A 21399-nucleotide genomic window follows, 5' to 3' on the forward strand; every position below is an offset into this window, starting at 1 on the left:
AGTGTAATTGGTCTTTTTACCTAATCTTGCAAACCTCATGAATAAAGTTTGTAAATAGAAGATGTTTTGCATGCTAGTTGGAGGACTGATAAGAATACATATAAATCATATATAACATTATGCCTATGCTTAATAAATAGCTTTTATGATATAATTAATCTTACCCTATGATATCACGTATCAAAATAAGGTCAGTATAGAGTACCAATTCCAAAAGTATTACTAAACAACAAAGGCAGAAAGTCATCTTAAAATACAATTAAGCAGGGAGTTACTTAAGGAAACATGTTGTGTTTTTAAAGATCTGAGAACTTCCTTAAAAAAATCAAATTTTCAGGAAATAAATGATTTCTGACTTTTAGTATGTTCATTATATACTCAATTACATAGTCTCAACAAGGTATAAATTTGTGGTTGTCTGTAGCTTGATTCTAAACTATTTAACAGCTTCTAATCTAATTCAGCCAATTATGCTGACCATGTACTGTAAAACAATGCCAAGGGCTTTTCAATTATATATTGTATTACTTTGGGGACATAGATATATTACTTAGCAGAGATGAATATCATCTTTTGATGCATTTAATAAAATTATTTTACTCAAATAAAAACAAAATAAACTGGGCGCCTGGGTGGCTCAGTTGGTTAAGCGACTGCCTTCGGCTCAGGTCATGGTCCTGGAGTCCCGGGATCGAGTCCCGCATCGGGCTCCCTGCTCAGCAGGGAGTCTGCTTCTCCCTCTGACCCTCTCCCCTCTCATGCGCTCTCTATCTCTCATTCTCTCTCTCAAATAAAAAAAAAAAATCTTTATAAAAAAAAACAAAGTAAACTAATTGCAAGGAAGAATATGTTATGTCAGTAACTTTTAAAATTAATTTACTCTTAAAAAACAGGAAATAGATTTCCTACATGGGAAAAGCTATTTTACAATTATGCAACTTCTCCAAGTATTAAAAATTGACAGGGGTAGATAAACATCTGGCAAAATGCCCAATGCTTCACACATTTCTACTTAGGCTGCACATCAGGTGGATTCATAAGATGTGAGTAAAATGTTTATGCTGGGATTCCAAACCACCGTGGCACTTAATAATTAATTGGTGTTGACGAAATGGGTGTCAGAAAAAACAAAAAACAGAACAAATATCTTTTGTTTGAATCCCAGTCCCATTAAATCTTTCAGACAGAACTTCTTTTGTGGAAAATTTATAAATCCCATGCTCCCCTTTAAAACAATAGGTGTCCCTTATATGAGCTATAAGTCTTGCATAATTGGGTGTTCTAGGATTCTTTCCAAATTTTCTACAACAGGCCTAATTTTTCAAGAACACATCTGCCATAAGTAAAAAAAAAAAATCCTGGAACAATTATCCATGAAAACTAAATCATGTGATTTATGTAAGTGAAAATAATTTGACTACAGAACCCTTGCTTTATGGTGTTTGTGTGTGTGTGTGGGTGTAGAGGGGGTGCCACTTTGCATTTTCATCCATTTTTTAAAAATAATGGGCATAAGGTAATTTCTATGAATCTTTTACTCATTTATTTATATTAATTTATCAATGATGGTATAAGGAGTTCTGAGTGTAAACTCTGAACAACATAAAGTCCCTATTCTTGATATAGTTTAAAATAACCACTCTTTAAAACCATAATTATACATAAAGCTGTAATGTAAACCATACAATTTCTATGACAAGTAGCACATATTTCATGATTACTGCATCATTCACTGCTTACTATTATCCTTCCATCATTATTATGTTGTTATAGTCATTTTTCTGTGGGTTTGTATTTTCCCATAAATGTGTGGTTCTGAGAGAGAGGGGGGGAAAAAAACCCTTATTCTCAGCTTCTTTTACTATATGTTTGCCTGACTTGATTTTTTTCTGCTTCTTATCTGGTAACTTAGCAACCAAGGCCATTTAATCCACAATCATATACGTTTACGTATATATGTGTGTACACACACACACACAACCCCCCCACACACACACATATTTTAGAGCTTCAACAATGGTTTGAAGTTTTTTTCTTAAAAAGTGTCAGCATTTTTCAAAGCAAGGAGTTAATCTTTTTTTGTCTCTGGAAATGCTATAACTGCATATAATAATTTCATATATTCTATATATTAATGTATGTATATATGCTTTATTTGCCATTCAGAATAGTAATTATTTTAGAGTTAAGATGCCTGACTGTCTGGACATGGAGAAATATAAACCTATTATTTTGTTTGTTTGGAAGATATTTTATGTTCACAAAGCAGAGGAAATGTATAAAACTCTCACACAAGTTAATACCTATGTGTGATTTTATAGCTTTTACACTGTATGCTTTTTTTATAATACTCATATAATCTCATTGTGGTTCCAGTCAATGGCTGAAGTTTAAGGTTTGCTAATCCTATGTTGCTGTCAAACAAAACTTTCCTTCTCTTTTTAACTAGGCCAATTTGAATATATTTCTGTAAGACTTTCCTTTTTGTTTTTTTCTTTTCCTAAAAGAAGGAAGAAAAAAAACAAGACCTGTACTTGGATCTCTTCTGGTTTTCTGAGATGTCAAGAGTCTCCAGTCTACAATGAGTCTACAGAGAGATACCACTTTATACACAGCAAGATGGCTATAATCAAAAGGACAAATAATAACAAAAGTTGTCAAAGATGTAAAAAATTTGAAATTTCATATGCTGCTAATAGAAATGTAAAACAGCGCAGACACTTTAGACAACAGTCTGGTAGTTCCTCAAATGGTTAAAAAAAAGAGTTGCTGTAAGATCCAACAACTCCACTGCTAGACATATACCCAGAAGAAATGAAAATATATGTCCATGAAAAACTTGTACATTAATGTTCATAGCAGCCTTACTTAATAACCAAACATAGAAACACCTCAAATTCCCATCAACTGATGAATGCACAAATGTGTTACATTTATACCTTAAAATATCTGACAATAAAAAGGCACACTACAACATAGATGAACCTTGAAAACATTATGCTAAGTGAAAGAAGCCAATCACAAAGGTCCATATGTTTATAACTCCATTAAAGGAAATGCCCCGAATTAGCAGATCTACTGATACAGAAAGTAGATTAATGATTACCTATAACTGGAAGGATGAGGGGAACTGAAGAGTAAGAGCTAAGGGATATGGGCTTTGTTTCTTGGGAATATTAAAATGTTCTAAAATTGATTATGGTAATGGATGTGCAACTCTAAGAATATACTAGAAGACATTAACATTTATACCATAAATGAATGAATTGTATGGTATTTTCATTATTTCTCAATAAAGCTATAAAAAAAAAAGAAACTTGGGTCAAGCTAAAAGCAATCTCTTCTATTCCACCTGTATTCTCATTCCAACAGATACAGAGTTTCATTTGCACATTTGTTACAGTAATAAAGTTCTTGTATTGTTTTACAAAATAATTTTAAGTTTTGGAAAATTCCATTAATTTCCCTTCAACAGAAAATCATCTGAACTTGGGGCACCTTGGGGCTCAGTCGTTAAGCGTCTGCCTTCGGCTCAGGTCATGATCCCAGGGTCCTGGGATCGAGCCCCGCATCGGGCTCCCTGCTCCGCAGGAAGCCTGCTTCTCCCTCTCCCACTCCCCCTGCTTATGTCCCCTCTCTCGCTGTGTCTCTCTCTGTCAAATAAGTAAATAAAATCTTTAAAAAAGAAGAAAATCATCTGAATTATATAACCCTTAAAGTATCTCAAAAAAATTTGACAATTTTTTATGATTGATTAATTTCCAGAAGCATTAAAAGAGCTGTACACAGAGATGAAAGGACCATGATTATAAATGTGGTTTATAAATTATATTATAAATTAGAAATGCTAATTTATTTTCCTTTAGAACATCGATAGGCTTTTTTCCCCACCCACTTATACATATTTGGACAAAGAGAAAAACCAACAAAAATAAATACCAGAAGACAAATGGAGTATTGTGTCAATTGTCAAAATAATATCTCTAAAATTTATATGAACAAATTCCCAACAACATTGCTGACAATGGCTAACAGTCCAACTAAACTACCGTCTTGTGACCCAAGAGCCTGGCAATGGGTAACTGTATTCCAGGAATTCTCAAGACAAAAAGATAATCATAAGTGACAAATATATAAAGCCACATACTGAGTTGATTGGTCCTTTAAAGAAAATTTGTTTTCTGTTCTATTTTACCTGACAGAGACCAGATGGTCAGATAATCAAAACTAACTTACTATCTATGCTGCCACCAATGGGACAATAAATGTTAGATTTATAAAAAGCAGACATGACATAACCAGATTCAGAACATGAAAGCCCAAGTCCTTTATTGCCACAAACATGGACCCAGCAGCAGGGCCAAGGGAAGACATCTTATGACATTAGTGTGGAGAAAGTATACCACATCTGTAACTCCAATGGAGAGAGAGACTCATGAGAGCAGACCTCTCCAGTGAAACCCCCAGGAACAACTGACACAGACATATTACAGTAAGAAACAATACAGCTGAGATTTACTTGCCTATGAAGCAGATCTATTACATGTGGTTTGACTGTCACCTAACAGAAGCAAAGGGAAGGAAAACTTTATACGAGAAAACAAAATATAGACTGTGGGTCGGTGAGTATTTGTTTTTAACAGGCATTTTGGGTATTTATGGGTTTCTAAGAAACTTTGTGATTTGAACCTTAAGGGTACTTGCTATCTAAGAAATGGCTGCCAGTACTCTTCTATTAGCATCTTCATATTAGGTAATCCAGAACTGTACCAGTCCTCTGGTTATCATTACTTGTTTTAATTCTAATTGTAATTATTCAGCAGCTATAAATAGGAACTTCTTTATCTTCACTCCAAACCACCAACATATATATGATTCAAATTTTCTTATTCTCATAGATAGTGAAAGAAATTGCTTAAACCCATATAGATAGCAATTTCTGGAATAGGGATTAAGCTCTGGATATTTTACTTCTTAAATTATATTATTTCTATTAAACTAATGCTTATCCTGATTTCTTGATTTCTATAACCAACTGCTTTGTCTTCATTGTCAGCACCTGCTTTATTTATAGAGATAAGCCATATCAATAATGGTTAAAATATACTAATTAAATATTTAACATATCTTTCAATGAAACATTAGAAACTTCATTAATCTTTCTTGGGAAAAAGTAGCATAACTAGGACTGTAACTTTCTTACACATTTAACCATAAAATAAAGGGTTTGATTTTATCTTACATTTTGGAAATAATTGTGTTGTTCCGTATTTATTCAGAGATATGAGAGCATGGTATGTATCCTTAATGAAAGTTTGAGTCTCTATTGCAGTGTCCCACTTGCAAAGACATAAGCAGCACCATATCCATGAATCCAGCATTATTCACTATGAATAATTCTTGAGATTTCTGAACTAATCACTAAGGTTTAACACCTTTACACATTTAAATCTCTTTCTTGTTGAGCTGACTTTTTCTTTTAAAATATCAGTAGGGCAAGCATTTTCAAAATGTCATGCACTGAGGTTTGTATTTGATATGCAAAGTGGAGTAAGAATCACTTGATTGTTGATCATAGCCTCATGGCCAGTGTGTATTGTGTGGAAGAGAGATGAGGGAGGGGTATAGATGGTAACTAAATGAATAATTTCAATAAATAAAGTGTCATTGTAGGCATTACAAGCACACATGCACACACAGGCACATGCACTAACACATACACACACACATATGTAACTGAAAGTGACCAAAGGAGTCTTCCTGAATTAGTATTTCAGATAGAGAGTTGGCATAACTTAAAAAAACCTCTATTCTGGTTTGTAGATTTTGTCTTCATTGATAGTGAGTTAACTATGAAAATAATGATAATGCCATACAATATAATCCGAAACACATTTAGTTTAACAATGTTACCTGACTGAACCCTTCCTTTTTTAACTGAGATGAATTTTAACTGAGATGAATCAATAAATATCAACACATTTATAAATTATTCTATATTTATTTATGGTTACAGTTTTTAAAAATTCTAAAAAGGATATTATTTATTTCTGAATTAATATTAGTAAGTAAAACATTGTTTACCCCACAGTGTAGTACTGAATTTGTACTGGAATTATAGGAAGTAAAGAAATCATGTTATTACATTTAGATGTAGAACCTGAAGTTGTAAAAAATAGCCACTGATGTTGCTATTATTTCTCATTTTAAAACAAAATCAATAATTAGAAAAATATGATCTACTAAACAACTATTTTAATAAATCCAAGATATCTTGTATCTGCTAAAAAAACTGAAAATGAATGAAGCAAGAAGGCCTCTTTGCAATAAGGAGCATCAATTCTGCCAATTAAAAGGTGTCAAAGTTAATTCCTTTTACATTCTCTGACACACATTATTGTAATACAACTGGCATATATTTAAATCTGCATACTCTGGAAATAACAGAATAACAACTGAATTTTATTGTATGGAGAGATTTGAAGAATGAATTTTTTTAAATGTATCATGGAGATTGAAAATCTTCAAATTAATGATGCCATACACATTTTTTTAAAATGTTACCTTTTGATGTGTTACATGAGCACATTTACATACTATGATCAACCATATGCTTATCCATATATGAGCTATTATATGCATTTAGCAAATATTCCCTTATTCACCAACATATATGAAAATAACAACACAACAATAAAAATTTTTCTGAAAACAAATTTCCCTCTTCAGACTTAATATAAAGCAGAAGGTAGGATTGTTTAGTATTTCTACATTTTTATTGTGGTTTAAATTCCCAAAAAAGATTTTAAAATTTTGAAAAGGTTAGGATTGAAGGATTAATATTCCTCATTAAAGAACAGAAAAACAGAGTATAGTTTACATTAAGAAAAAGTGGTGTATAAAACTCCTTCTGTAAAAAGGATTCTAAAAGAAAAACTATACATTTTTATTTTTCTAGGAGATGAGATTGCATAATGCTATTCCTCTGGTCAATTTTTACCATTCCACAATTATCTCACATATATTCCGAGTGTGGTTTGAAAGTAAAAAGCTACTTTATTGTCACCTCTTCACTTTAAAGCTTATAATCTTTTATGAACACACACCAAACAAATCACTAAGAAAACCAATAAAACATAAAAGATTTGACTTTTTAAATAATTTTCCAAGCCAATCACTTCCTATTTTCCAAATCAGTGAATGATTCAGGATTAAAAACCGTTATTCTTTCTTGAAAAATTTAGGAGAAATATACTAAAAATAAATAAATTAATTAATTAAAAAGCACAAATTCAGGAGTATAGTCCTGAATGCTTATATTTTTAATTTAAAAATTCCATACCTCGTTGGGGAATATCTGTGTGTGTGTGTGTGTGTGTGTGTGTGTGTGTGTGTGTGTGTTTCACAAGTGAAGTGAATCTTTCAGGACCAAAGATTTTCACTGAATACATAAGAATGTTTCCCATGTTATAAGTATTTTCTGAATCAACTTTTTCTAAGCCTGGAATTATATGGAAACAACCTCAAGAGTGGTTTTTCACAATCACTCAAAAAGTTAACATAGTGTAAGTGTCAAGAGCCTAGACTCTAGAGTTAGTCTATGAGGATTTTATCCCTACTGATATTTTTCAGCTATGTGAGTATCTGCAGGTTATGTTAACATTTCTGTCTCCTTTTTCTCATCTGCAAAATCAGGATTAAATAATAGTACCCACCTCATTGGTTTTTTATCAGAATTATATGAGTTTTCATGTAGCAAGGAGCTTGATGTTTGCTATTTGTATTTTAAAAAATACTTAATCAAGGGGCGCCTGGGGGGCTCAGTCGTTCAGCATCTGCCTTTGGCTCAGGTCATGATCCCAGGCTCCTGGGATCAAGCCCCGCATCCCGTTCCCTGCTCAGCGGGAAGCCTGCTTCTCCCTCTCCCACTCCCCCTGCTTGTGTTCCCTCTCTCACTATGTCTCTCTCTGTCAAATAAATAAATAAAATCTTTAAAAAAAATAATCAATTGTAAGATTAAAAGACAAAAATAGAATTAAGTTTTAGATCCACTAAACTTTTATTAATCATATATATACATTAAACACCTGAAAATATTTCAGTTTTTCATCTTTTTCTCAATATTCAATAATGTTAGCATGGACATTTAAAAAATTATGAATGTTTTTCATAAAGCATATATCTGTTTAAAATATTATATCTTGACTTAATAACACAATGATCTTTAATACAAATGCTACTAGAAGACACTGCAAAACTATGGTCATCTTGAATTTGATGTCTTAAATATTCTTATGTTCAGGGTTCTCATATTTTTCAAGGGGACATAATTTTATTAAATTAAAGAATATTTTATAAAATGGCTTCGAAACTAATGCACGTATTTTGCCAAGCAAAAATAAAATTATATTTTTTACTCTTATAATCTCATCCAATAATTTCTGAAATAAGACAATAGATCACTTTAATTCTTGAAGTTGCTATACACTAAAACTAAAAGATGATGTGCATATTAGCATTTAAAAAGAAGGCCTGTATACGACAAAGGACATCTGAAGTACATATTAAGAGATCATAATATTATTTTCTAAATTAAGTTATATTATTTAAGGCATCTTTTTCCTGTCATATTTAAACCTTATTTTTTCCCCTAAACAAATACCAAATACTGTAGTGAGATTAGATAGAATTGCTCGGTTCTTCTATCACTAAAGCATTGTTCCAGATAAAATTTATAAATCCAAATGAATTGTTACTTATAATTATCCTTACAAATCTCTATATATTGATCTCACAATCAAGACAGACCATATTATTTCAAGTCATGTAGGAAATGATTACTAGAATAGGGTTAGTGTACTTGAATTTTGTTTATCTCATTTTCATCTTCTGAATTGTGAAGCCATTCTGATTTCAGAGAAACTTCATTGCAAAATTAGTTCCTGCTAAGACAATAAGGACTTGACTACAGTAAATTTGGTGTTCAAACTAAAGATAAAATGATGGCTATTTTTTTCTTTTTTTAAAATATTTATTTATTTAATTTAGAGAGAGAGAAAGCACGACCAGGGGAGGAGCAGTGGAAGAAAAAGAGGGAGAGAATCTCAAGCACACTCCCACCTGAGCGTGGAGCCTAACACGGGACTTGATCCCACAACCCTGAGATCATGACCTGAGCAGAAATCAAGAGTCAGACACTTAACGACTGGGCCACCCAGGTGCCCCTAGTGATGGATTTTTCTTATTTGAAGTGAAAACTATTCACAGGTAATTGATTAGAAAAGCAAGATCAGCTACTTATTGTGTAATGACTTCATTTTATTTTACCCTTTTTCTATAGGGAGCTATGTTTATATCTGCCTATGATCCATCAATCCTTTTCCTATCTATATATCCATGCCAACATCTGTAGGAATATTAACACATACCAAAAAAAGTTTATACAATTCTGAATTAATCTTTGTAGCATCTTAAAATAATAGACATTATAATGCCCATTTCATCCATGAAGAAAGTTTGAATGTTTAATATGCCCAGATTTTATATTGTAAGGGCAGATTTATAATTCAAATTCAGTTATTTAAATTTCAGAGCCCTAACTCCTTCGACTAAATCTACAGATAGGATAAAATTAAGCAATATATAGAAATTCAAAAAAAAATAAATTTCATCAGTTTTTCTCAGTTCTTTCGTGAGGTGTCCAGTTCAGCCAAACTTTCCAAACACATCCAAGTATCTAATGTGAATAGTCTATAATCTAAAGAATCCAGGAGACTGTCCATGAGAGTAAGGGACGGCATGAGTACCTGCTGGGCCTGAAAAGGACAGTCAGTTCATGGCAGTGCAGGCCAAGACCATTTCTCTGCCTATAATTCTCTTCCTTCACCAAATAGTATTTATCCACCAAAATGAAATACTATAACATAAGAATTTTGTAATCTCTATTTTCTCTTCACAGTAATATACATGACCATTTACTAAAAATGAATAACCATTTTCGCATTTATTCTGATACTTCATAATATCATAGCACGTAAATTTTAACCAATGACCTGAGTCATTTTTCCCAGGAAACAGATTTGCATGAAGGAGGTATATTCTTTCTAGAAATCCCTTTGCTCATGTCCATGTCTACCTTTTATCAGTTTTACCAAAAATTTTGTCAATGCATGACATGGGTCACTATTTTCTTATCATTAAATACTAGTTTTCTTGCTCTTTCTCCAAGCTTTTATAATATTTTCTTTAATGCTTTCCATCTTTGAACAATAATATCCCTTTCATCTTCAGCCCTCTGCTACTCACCCCCCATATCTACAAAGTTCATGTTTTGTTGCCACAGTATCCAATCCCTGGTAGAACTATCTATATCATTATTATGCTGCATATGGCAGATAAGAGTGCATCAATATATACCACATTTATTTAGCTTATAAGTGTGCTGGTCATCAACTGTGGCAGAACTGCATCGAATAGATTTTCATCATCTCAGCTGGGCTGATTTATATGTTAGTGAGGCTCACTACTGACTGGTTTAGGTTGGCTTTAGCTGGAAGAAATTTGGCTACTTAGTTTGTCTCCCCATGTCCCTCATCCTCCAGCAGTCTAGACCAGCCATGGTCCCTTGGTGATTTCAGATGCATAAAAATTCAAAAAGAAATGCTTTCCTACATCTTTCAAGAACAAAGGAATTTATGGCTAGGCCCAATGCCACAGTGCCCGGGTACATGATAAAGGTCAGGGAGACAGGGAGGAGCAAAGAACTGGAGACAATTAAGTAATAACCCTTCCAAATGCAAATGTGGATTTGAAAAAAATATATATATTACACTATGAGCTTTCTAATTTTTCAAAAGCTTCATGTAAATGTTTCCAGATTAACTACAAAGTCCTTCAGTCAAGTTATATACTCACACAAACCCTGGTTGAATATATTTGAAGGTTACATTCTTTTTATTATTATTTTTTAAGTTTTTATTTAAATTATAGCTAACATACAGTGTAATACTGTTTCAGGAGTAGAATTTAGTGATTCATCACTTACCTAGAACAGAGTGCTCATCACAACAAGCGCCCTCTTTAATACCCATCACCCATTTAGCCCATCACTCACCCACCTGCCCTCCAGCAACCCTCGGTTTGTTCTCTATAGTTGAGAGTCTGTTTTATATTTTGCCTCTCTCTTTTTTCCCCCTATGCTCATCTGTTTTGTTTCTTAAATTCCACATATGAGTAAAATCATATGGTATTTGTCTTTCTCTGATTGACGAATTTTGCTTAGCATAATACACTCTTGCTCTAATCCATGTAGTTGCAAAGGTTACATTCATTTTATACATTGATTCATACCTTCATATTATTGATTTTTGCTTTTCATTCAAGACCACAATTGAAATGCCTATTTATTTAAGGTATCTTTCTTCCTTCTCTATAGATTTATGATATTCTCCAAAGAGAAACAACACATTTTAAGTTCCTGGCTATTTCTCTCTCTGTCTCCCTTCCTCTCTCTCTCTCTCTCACTCTCTAATGTCATTGTTGTTGCTACTGAAATCATACTCTTTCCCCCACTACATGTTCATTCTATACTTTTGTTTTAAAAGGCTTTATTTAATTTTATAAATGACTTAAATTTGAAAAGTATTATTTCTTAATATTAAGTTATCAAAGCACTGGAATGACCAATGTGGGAAGCTGTGAGTAAGCTGGGAGATGTCTGGGTAACGGATCAGGAAGAGAAGGATATCAGTCCCTATGCAGTACAAAATGAACTTGAGCTTGATTCAAGATGAAAGTCCATGATGAGAAAATCCAGGATGACAGGCTGGATCAACCCAGTGGATCATGTAAGGAAATAGAATAGATTTAATCCAAAATTTGGTATATGATGGATTAGGAATTCAGACATAGATTTCAGATGACAAGAAAAATTATATAATAAGTAATGTTTATTAGGCATGTGCTACGTTAAAAGTGTTCTTATCATAGATTATTAATTTATTTTTCATAGTATACCCATGACCTACTATTATAATGCTGACTTCCCAAATAAGGAAACCATAGCCTAGAAAATTTAAAAGGCTTAACCAAGATCACATTGTTACTAAGAATGCATGTTTCAACATTGCTTTTTAGTTCTTTAAGAAAAATGATCTCTTTCAAAGAACAGTCCACATAACAACTACATATTCTTATGTTTGGAAGGCAGTTAGTGATAACAAGGAAACTGAGTATGACATACAGTGGTTTCCCACAGGAAATCAGATATTAAATTATAATTGTTCTTTATCTTTCCAGCTGGTAAGGCTCGACTTCTGACCTTCTCTATGTTAAGTTCAAACTTATGCCATCTTTTCCACCAGCAATTGCTAATCTACCCATGCAGGGAGGATACACACACACACACACACACACACACACACACACACACACACACACACATATATGAAAACTGAGCTTCTCTAAAAATACCATAAACTTTCACAACTCTATTCCCTTTATTACTTGCCTTTCCAACTTTCTGGAATGTTCTATCAATACTCTTTTTTTTTCTTTTTCTTAAAAACCCCTGAATCATTATTTAGACTCAGATCAAACAGAACGTCCTCACAAAAAAATTCCCTGATTTATCAAGGAAGAATAAAAGCTGATCATCTGTGATCCTGTAACAATCAAACCATATCTCCATATCTGTTTGCTAACTATGTTATGTAACTTGTTTGCAGCCATTCTCTCTAGCAGTTCCTTCTTTTCCTAAGCTTTGTCTCAGTGTTGCAAAGTGTAAGTTCCTTTAACTTGGGGCCATCACAGTATTTGAGTTTGTATCCCCTGGACTTATTAAAGTAGCTTATATGGTAAATATAAAACACTGAATACACACAGATAATATGAATTAATAAGGGAACCTAAGGGGTTTTCATTACTTTTTTTTTTACTCAGCAAGAGTTAACTAGCAAAAAAGGGGGGCATAGTAATAAATTAACTTTTACTTTGTACACCTTCTTATTTATCATTGTGTCAGAAATTAATAGAATTACATCACTTATAATTACCCAGAGAGAAAAATAATCCTGCCTTATAACTGCTCTGTTGATTATAAATTCTGTATTCTAAAGAATCATTATTCACATATGGTATTTTTGGAAAATACAAAAATATGCTTAAGTATTAGTATTACCTCACATCACAGGAAAGTTTTCTACTCACTTCAATCAATAGTTTTACCAGAAGAAAGAGCAAATTCTCAACAACTCCCTTCTGTTTGGTACATCTCAATTAATTAACTTTGGAATGTGTAAAGAATAAATTTTCAAACAGTATCAATGACTTTCAAATTTTTTCTATTGAACACATAATATGCTTATTCATCTTGCACACTTAGGCCATCTCAGGCATTTGCAGAAACAGATGTTCCTGGCGGTATATCAGCATACAGACATCAATGTTATGCTTATCTCATATATGGAGCCTTAGTTTCTAAGCTAGTACTTAAATCAACATCACAGAATGTTTCAGTGATTTATACAGTCCTTCATTTCAGTAAAGTAGAAAACAGTCCTCAAAAGAAGCCAGCCATATAACAGTCCTAGAGGTGCAGAAAAACCACCAATAGATTTGCCAAAGAACCAGATGCTGTCTTTGGAAGAAAATTTCCCAGCTTGGCATCAGGAACTTACAATGTCATCCAAATGATTCCTCCACACTTTGGAAGACAATATTTTCAAACAACCTAAGCACACAAAACCCCATCTGAATAGCACTAAAGCTTAAAGCATAATTAGTCTTTGGAGACTAGATTAAGGTATACAAAACACACATTACCTTGTGTGTGTGTGTGTGTGTGTGTGTGTGTGTGTGTGTGTGTGTGTGTGTGTTTAGATTTGAAAAATAACAGGAGCATTTTACACGTACTTTAAATGAAATCATGGAACAGATGTGTGTTCAGAAGAACCAAGTGCATGTTAATACCAATCTTTAAAGTACATAAAATTATTTTCCAAGTCTGTTACACTTGTGCGATATAACAAAAACAGAGGGGTAGCTTTACTGGGAAATTGCTTCAGACAAGCTTATGTGTGTATGTGTGTGTGTGTGTGTATTTTCTTTTATGTTTTGTATTGTTTTTCTTCTATGATCATTATTCCAAAAACCTAATAAGTAAAACTCAGTTCACTATTTTAAAGTAAGAAAGTAGAAAATACAAAAGAAATGCAGCACATAAGAAAATATGGACCTGAACAGAAACATCAAGTGAAGTTTTTGTTTTGAATACAAAACAAGGTAGCAGTTAAATATTTAAGAATAAGTTATTTCTCCTGAACTGTGACTACTAATACCCTCAGTTTCTCATCTTGTTCAGTGTTGAAACTTTTTGATCAATATTGTTCTATTGTACATAATTTGGAAAGTAATTTTTAAAAGTATTTTTATTACAATATTTACTAAATTTAGACATTCTAGTAAAATATGGATAGAAATATCTGTATTTATCTCTTTTATAAATGCATTTAAATATACTTTTTTTTTTACTGTAATGAGACTCACTTGGATTTGATTATGATCTGATCAAGTGAATTGAATCAATGTTTAAGATTTGTTGAAAATTTTGGAATATACTTCCTGTATCTCCAAAAGTTGTATGTATGATTTTTCTAATAGTAGGGAGAATAAACCCCTCCAGAACATAGTTGCCTGGCATTTTATTACTCAATTAAGGGATTAAAAATTAATTTCCTAGTATGGAAAAAATGGTTTATAGCAACTTATTTTTGAAGCAATGTAAAAAGGATCATCCAAAGTCAAACAGAATTGATTTCAGACTTTCTTACTTAAGAGGGCTTTATATACTTCCTCTATCTTTACATGGAAATTGTGGATGATTTTTATTTAAGATGCTTTTCATTAAATGGAGTCAAGTTCCTGTGGACACAGGTCACTTAGGGGAACAAAACTAACAAGTTCCCAGGATCAAGACTTTTCAACTAGCTTATCAATAGTTGATTTCCTCAGCAGGTCATTAGGGCCTGCTACCCAGATATGAGCACATTTAGCAGTGAAATCAACAGACCTAACAGCCCCATTCAAGCATCAAATGAAGAAAGCAGCCAAGAGCTTTGCACAGACACAGATGTTAATGCTAAAAAATGTATTCCAGACCTTAGCATCTGTGTACTTTATCTGTCAAACACCTCCTTTGTATGGCTCAGCTGCTGGCTCTGTAGTGGGACATAAAGGAGAGGGGAATGTAGGAAAAAATATGAGTTGCATTAATTCTTTTCTAAAAAACATTGCCAGAGTTTAGTAATTTTATTCTCTATCTTGTTAAATAATGGGGACAGAAGTATTTCATAACTTATATTATGCATAAATTAAGGACATTTGTATTGAAAGCAAAATTCTGATTTTTACATAGACCATATAAACAAATCAGTTCAAAGGTATACTTTTCTGACATCATCAAAGTGTAATCAGATATTATTTTAATTACAACGAGCTTCTCAAGGCCAAGAAATGAGGTAAAAAGACAATCACATTTAAAAACTTGAAACACGTTATTCAAAGAACAAACCAAGCATCTTTTTCTAAAATTGGTTACAATTTTGAAGTCTAAATCATTCATATTTACATCAGAAAAATAATTTAACATAGTAATTTAAATATCATACATTTCTGACTAATATAATGGTGCCTTACTTGGTACTCAATTATTTTTTAAATCCCACTATTTCTTCTAATGTCATGTTTCTTGGATTCAGTGCTCCCAATTCATTGCCAAAGCTATCAAGCCAGCCCTCTCCAGCATACCAGTAAATAAAGTGGATAAGCAAGTCTACATTAATAATCCTTTCTCATGTTAAAAATTACATAGGAACAGCTCATTCTGAATTACTGCAATTTATAACTATAGGGGCATAAAGTGGACAACATTGCTAACAGAAACCAAAAGGAATTGATGTATTCTTTTCCCTCTCAGCAATGATCATCTGCAAAGAAGTAAACTGCCATGGGTGATGTAAAAGGTGACATTTTCAGCAATTACTAGGTATGAGTATTAACCATTAGATAATTAGTGTGCTATTCCTCTACTTCCTCACATTGTTGGTCTATGTGGTTTCCATGCATTATTGTAATAGAAAAACAAAATAAGAGAGCTTGACTAAATGTGAGAAAAAGGAGATGTAGGAGTAAAATAATTAAATTACATTCAGAATTTACTGCATGACACACAGTAACTTAAGCATGTTACATGTATTACTTACTGAATCCTTGAACTAGCCAAAGTGTGCTTTTAAGTAGCAAAACTTGTACCCAAGCTATGGTGCATGATTCCAAATTCTATCTATGCTTGACCACAGTTTTAATCAGTTGTGGGAAGGGAGATATTTAACAAACTTCTCAAGGAGCATAGGGGAGAGCCTTGATTTCCAGAATGTCCTAATTATTGTGTACATCTCTCCACCTTGGTTGACTTTAAGCTACCAAAGAGTCACTTGTAAATATGATATTGGAAAGAGATGTATAATTGCTCTGGGGAGCCAGTGCAAGCAGGGTCCAGGATACTTCATAAAAAGCTGCTGCAGTCCATCAGGATTGAATTTCTTAATCCCTAAACTTAGTGTAAATGACTTTTTTTTAAATATTTGAAATTAAGTAGCATTTAAAATGAATTTTTCATGTAAGTCTGGTGGCAACATTTAATGAAGTCTTCATAAGTTATCCTATTAATTTACTGAAACTGACACTTATCTTTGAACCTGGACTAACACTTTGACCAAAAAGTAAACTGTTCTGTCCACATTTTTCAACAATCTACTTTGGGACTTACTAAAGAATCTATACCATCCTTCTTACATGTTTGAGAGCTATTCAGTTATGGATGATAATTCAATAAATGCATATTAATGTTAAAAGTAGTTTTAAATAAAATGTTTCATAATCAGTTATTTTACCATATATATATATATATATATATAAATGAGTAACTTTCTGGTCATTTTGTGATGGAAAGGTATTTTTGACAACTCGTAACTCTAAACCTTACATAACTTATAGACATTTTAATAACAATATATTCCTTGATTTTTTCCATGTGCCTGTATGTCCCCAGTCACATTCTTAAAGTCATTAGGGTTTAAGAATATATATATATGGAATCTTCCAAAAATTTCATGCATCTGCCAAAACATTTAATCTTTTCAAAAACAGAATATAATTGTACACTTGAAACCTGATATCATGACTTATTAATATAACTTGGGGAAACTGTCACATAAGCCTTTTGGGTCCTTTATTACATAGATGGGTTACAAATTAGCTAACAAGTTCCTCACTGATGAATTTAAGTCATTAAGATGTTAATAACATGGCAAACTGTCTAAAATCATAAAACTTCTAGGAGAAAACACGGAAAGAAACCTCAGTGACACTGACCTCGGCAATGATAATTTTTGCGTATGACACCAAAACCAGAAGCAACAAAGGCAAAAATAAACAAGTGGGACTACATCAAACTAAAAAGCTTCTACATAGCAAAAGAAATAGTCAAAAAATCGAAAAAAGGCAGGAAACCTACACAATGAAAGAATATATTTGCAAACCATAGTTCTGGTAAGAGGTTAATATCCAAAATATATAAAGAACTCATACAACTCAATAATAAACAAAAAAATCTGATTAAAAAATGGTCAGAGGAACTGAATAGACATTTTTCCAGAAAAGACATGCAAATGGCCAACAAATACATGAAAAGATGTTCAACATCACTAATCACTGGGAAAATGCAAATCAAAAGCACAGTGACGTATCACTTCACACCTGTTAGAATGGCTAACCTCAAAAAGACAAGAGAAAAATTTTGGCAAGAATGTGGAGAAAAGAAAACCCTTATGCACTCTTGGTGGGAATGTAAATTGATACAGCCACTATGGAAAACACTAGGGGGTTCCTCAAAAAAATAAAAGTAGAACTACCATATGATCCAGCAATCTCTCCCCTGAGCATATATCCAAAGCAAATGAAAACAGAATATTAGAAAGATATCTGCATGCCTATGTTTATTGCAGCATTATTCACTATAGCCAAGATACAAAAAGCAATGTAAGTGCCCACCAATGGATGAATAGATAAAAAAGATGGGATATATTATACACACACACACACACACACATACATACACACACTCACTTAATGGAAGATTATTTAGCCATGAGCAAGAATGATATCCTGCCATTTGCAATAACATGGACAGAACTTGAGGGCATTATGCTAAATGAAATAATTCAGAGAAAGACAGTACATGATTTTTTTTTTCCTTTGGACATTTGTTGGTTTTGTATAAGAGGAAAAATGCGAAGACTTACGTAAAGTCAGACAGAAGAGCAATCCTATAGTGCAGATAAACCAAATACGATTTTGGTGGTCTCACAGAGCTAAAATGATAGATGATAAATAGGTAGATAGGTAGGTAAGTAGGTAGGTAGGTAGATAAACAGATTTCAAGAATGCCAAATTCCTTGGGAGAAAAAGGGTCAGAGAAAACCAACACTGCCAATTTTCCAATGATACATTTCCCAAATTCTGAGGCTGTTAGGGCAGAAGATTCAAAAATTCTACTTGGTTTTCAAATGTAGAGAAGAACACATAAAAGTTGTCACTTCAGTTATTACTCTTTTTTTATTATTTTTTTTAAATTTTATTATGTTATGTTAATCACCATACATCATTAGTTTTTGACGTAGTGTTCCATGATTCATTGTTTGCGTATAACACCCAGTGCTCCATTCAATACGTGCCCTCTTTAATACCCATCACCAGGCTAACACATCCCCCCACCCTCCTCCCCTCTAGAACCCTCAGTTTGTTTCTCAGAGTCCATAGTCTCTCATGGTTCATCTCACCCGCCGATTTCCCCCCCTTCATTTTTCCCTTCCTACTATCTTTTTTTTTTAACATATAATGTATTATTTGTTTCAGAGGTACAGGTCTGTGATTCAACAGTCTTACACAATTCACAGCACTCACCATGGCACATACCCTCCCCAATGTCCATCACCCAGCCACCCAATATTCAGTAATTACTCTTAAAAAGCAAAACCCTCAGAGAAGTGACAAATTGGTATCAGAACTGTCAAAACACTAATTATTTCAGACTCTGATTGGATTAAGTTGGTTATCTGCCACCCTAACTACTTAAGCAAAAACAGAATAAACTGTCAACCAAAAATTATGAAATCAAGGACCTCTAAGTTTTTTTGAGTTTTATATAATACAAAAAAATCTGTAGGAATGTGAAGAATCATGATTAAATACTTGAAAATCAAGCATTTAATTGATAAGAGGAGTTTTAAAAATATCATCAATATGATCAGAAAATAAAAAGAAAAGAGAAAGATAATAAATGAAAGGGTGGAGATTTTGAACAGAATAATCTGTAAAAAGAATGAAATGGATAGAAGACTAAAATACACAACAACTGAATTTGATAACCCAACTGATGGATTTAAGATCAGGTTATGGACAGAGAAAAAGAGGAATGATAAGTAGGGATAGGGTTAAATAGAAATTACTGAGACTAAAGGAAAGAAAAGAAAATTGAAAATAGAGAACAGAGTATATGGCATTTACTCAGCACAAAAGTCTAGCCTATATGTAATTTGAATCTTGAAAGGAGAAATGAGAGATGAGGCAGAAGTAATGTTTCAAAAGATAACTGTTTATAATATTCCACACAATATGCACCTTTTTTAAAAAAGGAAAAAAGCATAAAGAGAGAGAGAGGAAGGAACAGGTGCACCAATGCATACTATAGTAAAACTACTGAAAACAAAGAAAGCAAAAAACCTTAAAGCAATCAGGAAAAAAACAAAAAAGCATACATTACTTTCAAAGGAACAACAGTAAAACTTAAAACCAACATTTCAACAGTCAAGGAAAACTAGAAGATAATAAAAGGAACTACTAAAAGATGTAAAAGAAAAATTGTTGGAACAGAATTCTCTACCCAGTCACAGTGGTTATGAAAAATGAAGTTGAAATTAAAATACTTGCAAAATAAATAAAACTTAGAGATTTATCATCTATATTAGAAAGATTGGAGAGAGCAAAAGGAAAGAATACAGACAGAAGCATAGAAAGACAAGAGGCTGGAAGAGCAATGGAAAGGCTAACTAAGACCCTATAAAGTTTTATTATTTTTTATGATGACATACACCTCACCTTTATGGCACTTATTTAACTAACTGTCCATCTGGCCTGCAGAAGTATAACTTCTATTAACACAGGTGTTGTCTATGTTTTGTTTCTTTTTCTAACTTATGTAACTATTAGGCAACTCTTGTTTAAAATTTATTTTATTTTATTTTATTATGTTATGTTATAACCATACAATACATCATTAGTTTTTGATGTAGTGTTTCATGATTTATTGCATATAACACCCAGTGCTCCATTCAATACATGCCCTCTTTAATAGCCATCACCAGGCTAACACACCTCCCACCCCCCAAAACCCTCAGTTTGTTTCTCAGAGTCCATAGTCTCTCATGGTTTATCTCTCCCTCTGATTTCCCCCCTTCATTTTTCCCTTCCTACTATCGTTTCTTTCTTTCTTTCTTTCTTTCTTTCTTTTTTTTTTAACATATAATGTATTATTTGTTTCAGAGGTACAGGTCTGTGATTCAACAGTCTTATACGATTCATAGGGCTCACCATAGCACATACCCTCCCCAATGTTTATCACCCAGCCACCCCATCCCTCCCACCCACAACCACTCCAGCAACTCTCAGGTTGTTGCCTGAGATTAAGAATTCCTCATATCAGTGAGATCATATGATACGTGCCTTTCTCTGATTGACTTATTTCACTTAGCATAATACCCTCTAGTTCTACCCACGTCGTTGCAAATGGCAAGATTTCGGGTTTTTTTGATGGCTGCATAATATTCCAGTGTGTGTGTGTGTGTGTGTGTGTGTGTGTGTGTGTGTGTGTGTGTATCACATCTTCTTTATCCATTCATCTGTTGATGGACATCTTGGCTCTTTCCGTACATTGCTGCTATAAACATTGGGGTGCATGTAGCCCTTCAGATCTCTATATTTGTATCTTTGGGGTAAATACCCAGTAGCGCAATTGCGGGGTCATAGGGTAGCTCTATTTTCAAATTTTGAGGAACCTCCATACTGTTTTCCAGAGTGGTGGCACCACCTTCCGTTCCCACCAACAGTGTAGGAGGGTTCCCCTTTCTCCACATCCCCGCCAACATATGTCATTTCCTGACTTGTTAATTTTAGCCATTCTGACTGGTGTGAGGTGGTATCTCATTGAGGTTTTGATTTGGATTTCCCTGATGCCGAGCGATGTTGAGCACTTTTTCATGTGTCTGTTGGCCATTTGGATGTCTT

Source organism: Callorhinus ursinus, unplaced genomic scaffold (assembly GCF_003265705.2).
Source record: "Callorhinus ursinus isolate GAN/ISIS: 27379988/994484 unplaced genomic scaffold, GSC_fseal_2.0 scaffold7, whole genome shotgun sequence".
Classification (NCBI taxonomy): Eukaryota; Metazoa; Chordata; class Mammalia; order Carnivora; family Otariidae; genus Callorhinus; species Callorhinus ursinus.